Source organism: Scylla paramamosain, chromosome 22 (genome assembly GCF_035594125.1).
Source record: "Scylla paramamosain isolate STU-SP2022 chromosome 22, ASM3559412v1, whole genome shotgun sequence".
Lineage (NCBI taxonomy): Eukaryota > Metazoa > Arthropoda > Malacostraca > Decapoda > Portunidae > Scylla > Scylla paramamosain.
The window spans coordinates 4,347,501-4,356,355 of NC_087172.1; the positions used below are offsets into that span (position 1 = coordinate 4,347,501).

Genomic DNA, 8,855 nt, shown 5'->3' on the forward strand with positions numbered 1-8,855 from the left:
CACGTTTAGCGAAAAAGGTAACTCAATTTAAGTAACAACAAGCAAGTTAAAGTTGCCCTAGGAAGCATTAAAAGAATTACATTAGCTAAATAACGAACACTAAAATGCAAACACAATGTAAATTTAAGCGAATACGTTTCTTTTTTTTTAATACGAAAATTAAAAGTCTATTTTATAAGTAATGTATGTTTATTATGGCACTTACTAGGAATCACTCAATAACGTTCCTCATCGCCAAAAATAATTAGAATCTAGACAAATATTTTTACTTACTCGCGCCTGATCACATGTCCAACTCACACATGCGTCCAATCAGAGGAATAACGAATTTAGAACACAGTAAAGCAACAAATAAGTGTCAGGTTAGTGAGCTACATTACACTCCCTCCATCATCTTGAACGTCTCCCTCCCTCCCTCCCTCCCTCCCTCCCTTTCCACTCTCCCTAACAATACCCCCTCCATCCCCTACCACCGCCCCCCATGCTCCCCGCCACCGCCATGCATTCCTTTGATCCTTGACTTGCTGCCACCCTTCCTAGGCAGCCCCGAGCCACTTCCCTCAAGCATAAATCAAAGCCACTAGACTATAGCGCCGCCCTCCCAAGCTGTCCAAGCCGCCATCTTGATTCTTAAGAGATAAGATACTTCGCGCCGTGTGTGTGTGTGTGTGTGTGTGTGTGTGTGTGTGTGTGTGTGTGTGTGTGTGTGTGTGTGTGTGTGTGTGTGTGTGTGTGTGTGTGTGTGTGTGTGTGTGTGTGTAAAACCAAACTGCTTGCAAACTTTCATAATTGATGTAGTTTTCAATATTCGCCGTTAGAGAGACAAACCAATGCAAAAATTTGAAGGCATATCCCATGAATCCCCCGGAAGGATGGGTGTGTGTGTGTGTGTGTGTGTGTGTGTGTGTGTGTGTGTGTGTGTGTGTGTGTGTGTGTGTGTGTGTGTGTGTGTGTGTGTGTGTGTGTGGTGGGGAGGGGCACCCTCGCGTGCCAATATGTTATAAGTGTTGAATTTCTAAAGTTTGACTGTTCATAGAATCATTGTTGCCGGCCAACTGAATGTCTATCTGTTGATATATAATGCATAGTATATGTTTTACAGGATATCTATTTAGCGGCCACGCATAGCTGTACATAACGACAAGCTGCGATCATAGCCATACAGCGGATAGCCCAGCCAGCTCTCGGGCGGGCGGCGGCCATCTTGCCTCGGAGTCCCAGCCCGGCGCGGCGCGTCAGGCCTCGGTGACTTCACCTGCGGCACGCACGGCACAGTACAACACGTGCCACTCTCTAAGCGACAAAGAAAAAATACAAAGCATTGCCGATGCGAGACACGTCCCCGGCGGCGGCAGTGTGGGCGTGATGCCGTCACCAGATAATGATACGGATCACAAAAAGAAAAAAAGGAATAAAGAAAGAAATGGACATTTCCAGGAGCATCAGCAGCGACACTCAGCGCGAGGCCGTCAGCAGCAGCGGCGAGGCGGCACAACAATTAATTAAGGCGTCAACATTACAGAATCATGTGCCTGGGATGATTTATAAGTTTTGAAAAGAAATTATCGAAGCTTTTCTAGCGAGGGAGAAAAACACGGTGTTTGTTCAGCGGGAAAAGGCGCCACTTGTGCCTGGAGGGAGTGCGTCAGGCAGTGCTGCTATTGTTTCCCTCAGGATCCGATTAGGCAGCAACAACCATTGACTAAAATATCAAAATGCCAGCAAATTCTATTTCACCTGCCGCCTCTGCTTTCCCCCCACAATAATCCCTCTGCTTCCTGCCCTCTGCCCGTCTCCGCCACCTCCCCCCCGGCCACCAGCGTCCCTCCCTCCCCTGCGCTTCGCCTCTCATTCCTCCACCGCGGCACGCAACATTCTACTGGAGCCACAAAGACCACACAGGCTACTTACCACCGAAAGCTCCCTAGTGCGGCGACCCCTGTTGTTCCCCACGCCACCTCTCTCCTTTGCCCTCCTGCCCGCCTGTCGTCACCGACCTGCCTGCACACTCACCGCCAGCGACCCAGTTTGAGTGGAAGGGAAAACGAGAAGCGGCGAGGTAGAAGTCAATCTGAAACGTGAAAAGCATTTAATTAAACATATGAGCCTGACATGTGTGCACTGACTTGTGATATACCCGGGAAATCATACAGCACACACACACACACACACACACACACACACACACACACACACACACACACACACACACACACACACACACACACACACACACACACACACACACACGAGAGAAAGAGAGAGAGAGAGAGAGAGAGAGAGAGAGAGAGAGAGAGAGAGAGAGAGAGAGAGAGAGAGAGAGAGAGAGAGAGAGAGAGAGAGAGAGAGAGAGAGAGAGGACATAGAACACCATTATAACACTTGAAAACACTGATTCACACTTCACGACGCAATGAATACAGTTGTTTCAATACAAACGAAGAAATTATCATGGGTGGCACAACGTGAGAGCAATTTCACAAGGTCATTGTAGCACAAAAGGACTTGTAAAGATAAGCGCGCGCCACTCACGCCCCAGCGGCCGCGACGAGCACACCACTTACAGCCAGACACCGTGCCGTACTCAGAAAGGCGTGTAAAGCAACAGATCCATTTACGGAATAAGCGACGCGAAACATAACATTACGCCAGGTATCAAAGGTTGCAGGTATATCGTAAACACCTGTAGCATTATCAACTCCTAAAAGCGCAGCGACACACCCAGTAATGAGCGATGGGTCGTCACCCTTTACCTAGAAACTGTAAAGCAACTTGAAACATTTACGCAAAGAAGCACGCAGCAGGGACGACACTAAGGAATGATGAAAGAATACACTTTCTCACACCTCATATTATAGAGGAAAGCCTAGATTCACGTCATACTCTACATCTCAAGTCATAATTTACGTGAAGCAACTCGACACTGTTACGCAAAGTTCGCAGCGTGGGCGGCACTAAGACCTGATGAAAGAAGCCTTTCTGACACGTATTATAAAGGGCGCCTAAGATAAAGTCATACTGCACCAAGTTAAAATTTAGATGATGAAGTGCTACGTGGTGCACCTCGAGGTTTACATCATTTAACCCCATCACCAAAGATTGTTGTCGAGGAGAAAATTTCAAGGCTTATTTTAGACACTGGCAAAGGTGATTGTTCCTCGCAGGCTGAGAGTAAAAGGGATGAAAACTTTGACACGATAATCAGCCCCTCAACTTCTTGAATGAGTGAAGATGCTGGGAAGTCAAGGGGAAACTCAGTGAAATGCTCTTACGCACTTTAATAAAGAGATCGCCTTCGGAATTTACTGATCGTTTCATGACATACAAATACTAACGGTTTCACGGAGATCACCGGTAATGCTCAATTTTTTAGGTACCTTAATGATACGCACATGAGGAAATTAAGTTGAAAAAAAAACTAATGAACTAGATATGCGAGCATTTACATTCTTACTAAACTTTAAATGAAAGAAGAAACATCGATAATTTCCCTTGCATAAATCTTACAAGTGATTACCAAGACGCGTCATTCACCACTAAAAACTAACTTTTTTTATGAATAGGGTAACTTTCCACATGAACTTACGGAAGCCTTAAAAAAAATCATAGGAATTTGCTTTTATTATTATATTTTAGTTAGTTTTATTTACTTCATTTTATTTGTTTACTGTTAACACTCCAGGTTCTAAATAAATTAACTTTCCATATGAACTTACCATATCTTTAAAAAAAAATAATTACAGAAATTTACTTTTTTACTACCTTATTCATCCATTTATTATTTTTTTATTTATTTAATTTTATTTATTTACTCTTTTTCAACTCTCCAGGCGCTAATGGTAAAACAACACCATTTATTTATTTATCTTATTAATTTACTTTATTTATTCAATTCTCCAGTCAGTAATGGGAAGCAGCAGCCTCTGAGCGCCGCGCCTGGACGAGGAGTGATGGCCTCGGCTTAGGTAATGGTAGTCATCCATCTACATTAGCCCGCCGCTTTATTTACTGCCAATATTGTGAAGGAGAGAGGGAAGGAGCTGCTCGATACTTGCGTCCATCAGTCACCGCTGCCGCTGCCGGGGTCACATTACGCTACTCTCTCTCTCTCTCTCTCTCTCTCTCTCTCTCTCTCTCTCTCTCTCTCTCTCTCTCTCTCTCTCTCTCTCTCTCTCTCTCTGTCCCTCCTGGGTGATACGCATTTAATACTTTGCAAATAGTAATACATAATAATAATAATAATAATAATAATAATAATAAAGTCATGAATGAGTAATGTCCAGTCGACTATTTTTCATAAGTATGATGAGGAAGAGAAGAGAAACAGGAGAGCTTAATTAATCTCAGCCTTGGCCCGTTCCTTCATTACTCTCCATAATGCATTACTGTCGAGACCTTTAGGAGCCGGTGTATTTCACATTTTCCTTTTATTCTTTTTTAGCTGCTGCACTTTTTTTTTTTTTTGTCGTGGGGGAGGGGAAGAGGTCATATTTTAAAGTTTTACAGTACAAACTTTCAAGGTGTTACTCAGATACGCGCATTTTTCTGCCTACACTTTTTTTTTTTTTTCTGTGCCGTTTCCCGAAATCCACTTCCTTAATTGCCAACTGCCTGTTTCTTTGCTTTTATAAGGTCATTACACACGACTTTCTCCGTATTCTCACCCCTGTGCTGTCCATCTCACTAATGCAATAGATAACCAGTACCTTCACTGTTTCATTCCTTTCCCTGGTAAACTTCAGAATTCTATTTCCGTTTCTGTTTTTCTTCCTTCCTACTTGAGGTTCTTCAAAAGACTTCTCAACAACTAAAGTGTCCAACGCATTTGACTTATTCTCAAACTTTTTTTTTTTTTGCGAGAGGCAAGTTAAGCGGACTTTTCTCCCCATCTCCCCTTTTTCTTCCCTCCCGGCCGGTCTCTTTCCCAAGCAGAAATACACTATCACAGTTTGCATACATTACAGTGAGTTTTGAAGGACATGTAACATAATCATTGGTTTCTAGTACTCTTTTATTCACTGATTATCAGTAACATTCAAAAGGTAGAAGAAAAGACACTGGTGGAACATAACCTCTTATAACTAATGTAAAGGACCCCAGAGTACGAAAATACTTCAAACTGCACTTTCTCTGGGTACACTTAATGGCTGCCAATTTCGTAATTACATTAGGAACAATTTTCCAAGTACACATGAATTAGAGTACATTTTTCTGGCAGTTTACTTTTCCTGACGACGTTAGAGGCGATTCACTCCTGTGTACATCTATAATCACTTATAAAGTACGTTGTTTCGGGTTCACTTTCTGGCGTTCATATTTGTAATCATCCTTTTCCAATGGATATTATTTTCTATACCTATGCCTTCACTTCCCACACGGTGTAGACAGTTAGGTATTACGAGGACTGATGTGGACAGTATGCGAGCCGAGTGACTGAGAGGTTGGTTGTTCACTGACTATTTGATTAACTAATTTTATACATTTTCTATAACTCAAGTTCCAGATCGTACACAGCATGGAAAGTTAGGTATGCTTTATCCAGATAAATGTACGTACTGTCTTGGTCATAAGTTGTGTCCTGCTTCGTCGCCATGATAAATCTTAACCAGCTCAGAATCGAAGGTTTGAACACTCTCCTCACGACGCACCGTTGTTCAAACCTTCGAACCTGAGCTGGTTACGATTCATCACGGCGGTGAAGCAGAACAACTTATGACCAGGACTGTACTGTGTAAATTGATTGATTGACTGAGTTAATGAGTGAGTGACTTAATGGAGCCGCAACAACAGATCATATGGCCTAAGAATGCATGCCGATGAAGTGATGTGCAAGACAGTTAGTAGGCAGGCAAAAAAAGTTTATAGAAAAAGCAAATTATCATGTAGTTACAAACATAATAGTTACGTCGTTTGCAAATGTTAGCAGAGAGATAAACGACGATCAGATACAAGTGGTGACTTATAAAAACAAAGATCAAGGAAAAAAATTTACTTTATCCTTTTAGTTAAGATTGAAATATTGTTAGTTCAAGTCAGGTCGGATTAGGTTACGTTATGACATGTTAGAATAGGTTGTTAGTTTAGGTTTAAGTTAGATTAGGTTGTCAAGTTAGGTTGTTAGGTCAGCCTTTGTTAGGTTTGGGCAAGTTATATTATGTTAGGTTTAGTTAAATTAGGTTAGGCTAGGTTAGGTTACACCGAAATAATCAACGATCGAGGAGGGTTCGAACGGATGGCTCTGAACTTTACCAGTGAGTCGAAAGAACCGGTGACGTTGACAGACATATCAGCTAACAATTATCTGCCCTACAATAACTACTAAACACTAAATATGCTAATCATGACGAGAAATAAACACTTGCAAAGCCACACTGTTACTATTGACATCTACGATTTTGACAATGCTGCAAAAAGTGTTTATATAGATCAGCTGGAAAATTGGCATGATTCTTTTACACATACGATCGCGCCCAAATACACTTTTTATCCACTTTTTTTTAGTATGTAGGGTGAATTATGAGAGATAGTTTTAGGGCGGGCACATAACCTACTCGTATAGATCATCATCAGTGTCCGCCGCCGCATACATTTCACCACTCACCAACACCTGTCATTCCGTGATTAATGTCTCCATGCTGCCGCTACTTTGTGTTTGATGCAGTACTTAAAAGGCACTATGAATGGACAGCAGCAACAGTTACGTACACAATTTTTATTATTATTTTTGTTTTTTGGAACGTGTGCCAGCATGAATATGTAAATTGTCGTTTTAAATAGTTCCTATCAGTCAAATTGCTCCTCCCCTCTCTCTCTCTCTCTCTCTCTCTCTCTCTCTCTCTCTCTCTCTCTGGGTGTGCTGCGTCAAAAAGGGCCATCAGCCTCCAGTTTTCACAACATAAACATTTATAATAACGCAGCACACAATCTCCTGTGAGTGACAATTCCCGGGACGGCATCATTTGTGTACTTAAAGCGGCCAATGATCACTAACGGGCAGAATACACAGGCATGTAAAGTCCCACGCAATCCCTGCAAGCTACGGAGGGTAGGCGTCACTGGAGGGCTGAGAGAACGCTTCGTGCCTCATGCCCTGGAGTAATTTGCTGCAATCAGACCTATAGCGCCATTAGAGTAATTGGCGCGTTGAAATCGGAACTAACTAGACGCGGTATCTCTCAACAAATGAAAACAAACCGCTGACGCTCTGATGCTCCTGCTTGTCCTGCGCTGCTCCATGGGTCGGCCCGCTGCTCCAGACCTTTCTGCTGCTGCTCGTCGCTTCACTGCCTCACACTGCGCGCGCATTCATCCCAAGTGCCAGCCCGGGTGACGTCACGAAGCCGACACGCCGCGCCAGGCGGGAGCGGGGATATAAAGGCGGCGCCGCGGCCTTCACAGCCTCCTAGTATTTGTCTCGGGCAAATACTAGTAAAGAGGCGCCTGCTAGGAACAAGGCTGATAGACAGTTTTCGTCTGTTACCCTTGGCTAGGAGAGCCGCACGCTAGGACAGCCTCTGTATCATCGATGCCGACAACTTCTCGCTGGTCTGTGCACGCCGCTCATCGCTCACTACTCCTTCCCTCCCAAATCTGTCCGGATCACGGATATCTTGTGCCCCCAGGACCAGCTGCCCTGCACGTGAACCTCGCTGCTTCCTTCTCCTGTCACGTGCCGGCAAAGGGCCACCAGAAAGGGTGGAGGAGAAATGTCCACTTCTAAACGTATAATAGTCATCAATCAAATTATGCTTATATCAATAGTGTTGTTAGGCGTCTCTTTCAGTGGAGTTATTTAGTAAGATTTGTCTGATTTGTTACCAGTAATGGAAAAAAATTTCATAATGTGAATCGATGTTAAGAAGAAAGAAAATTACAGAAACGACGACTTTTTTAATAAGGTAAGGGAAAACTTCGCCGCTGTTTCTATTCCTGTTAATTGGACCACAAAAAAAAAAATCAAATTAAACGTAGAATTATTTTTGACATTCCGGAATAAATTGAGGAAACTGGCAATCCTTGATGCAGCAGATTATGTGTACGTTATTTCTGTACCATAATTAAACTTTACCAACACACTTGACACACACAACTTGTGACAGCGCAACATTAATCCGCCAACGCCACTATACTTCCATGACACACCCGTGCCACCAAACACCACGAACACACCCACGTACACTACCACCCACATCAACAAACACCCAAAACAATGCTGGCACAATCATAACACTGCCGATACAAACAGCCACCACTACCACACCACCAACAGAACACTGCACGCACACACAACCACACCACTACACACAACCAACCACACATTCACACCACCACCACATACTCCACATGAACTCACACCCTACCACTACACACACACACACACACACACACACACACACACACACCATTACCAACACTCACCAACACATCTAAACTACAATATCCACCACGTTACTTCCCTCTCCCTCCTCCTCCTCCTCCTCCTCCTCCACCTCTTCGGTCGTTCTTTTGTCCAACAATTGCCAGTGAATGAACAAAAATGTAATGAGTTCCCTTCCAGTTAGTTTCTTAATTACAACTGTCTCAGTACTGCCTGGCGATGCTAAATAACTCCTTGCAAGTATTACAGTGTGTGTGTGTGTGTGTGTGTGTGTGTGTGTGTGTGTGTGTGTGTGTGTGTGTGTGTGTGTGTGTTCAGGGCCTCGCTCCATAACATCACGCCACTATTTGTTTGTATGTATGTAAAATGTTTTGCAAATGCGAGTCAATGGATGCTTTTATAGATGCACAGTTATTTGTATCATGTAAATATCCTAAATGTGCATTAGTGTGTATGGTGGAGCGCATTAAAGTGTTGC

At 43.3% G+C, this 8,855-nt stretch overlaps 1 protein-coding gene and 1 long non-coding RNA gene across 7 annotated transcripts in view; one reads left to right on the plus strand and one right to left on the minus strand.

Moving 5' to 3' along the window:
* Positions 1-770, plus strand: part of LOC135111456 (uncharacterized) — a 46,482-nt gene extending 45,712 nt beyond the window's left edge. For both annotated transcript variants that reach the window (XR_010273744.1, XM_064024750.1), the window contains exon 5: positions 1-770. This exon is cut by the window's left edge and continues 3,144 nt beyond it. The gene's annotated coding sequence lies outside the window, so the exon portion shown is untranslated.
* The window catches only part of LOC135111457 (uncharacterized), a 232,870-nt gene extending 224,015 nt beyond the window's left edge, over positions 1-8,855 (minus strand). For all 5 annotated transcript variants that reach the window (XR_010273745.1, XR_010273748.1, XR_010273749.1 and 2 more), the window contains exon 1: positions 1,912-8,855. This is a non-coding gene — a long non-coding RNA (uncharacterized LOC135111457). The remainder of the gene's footprint in view (positions 1-1,911) is intronic.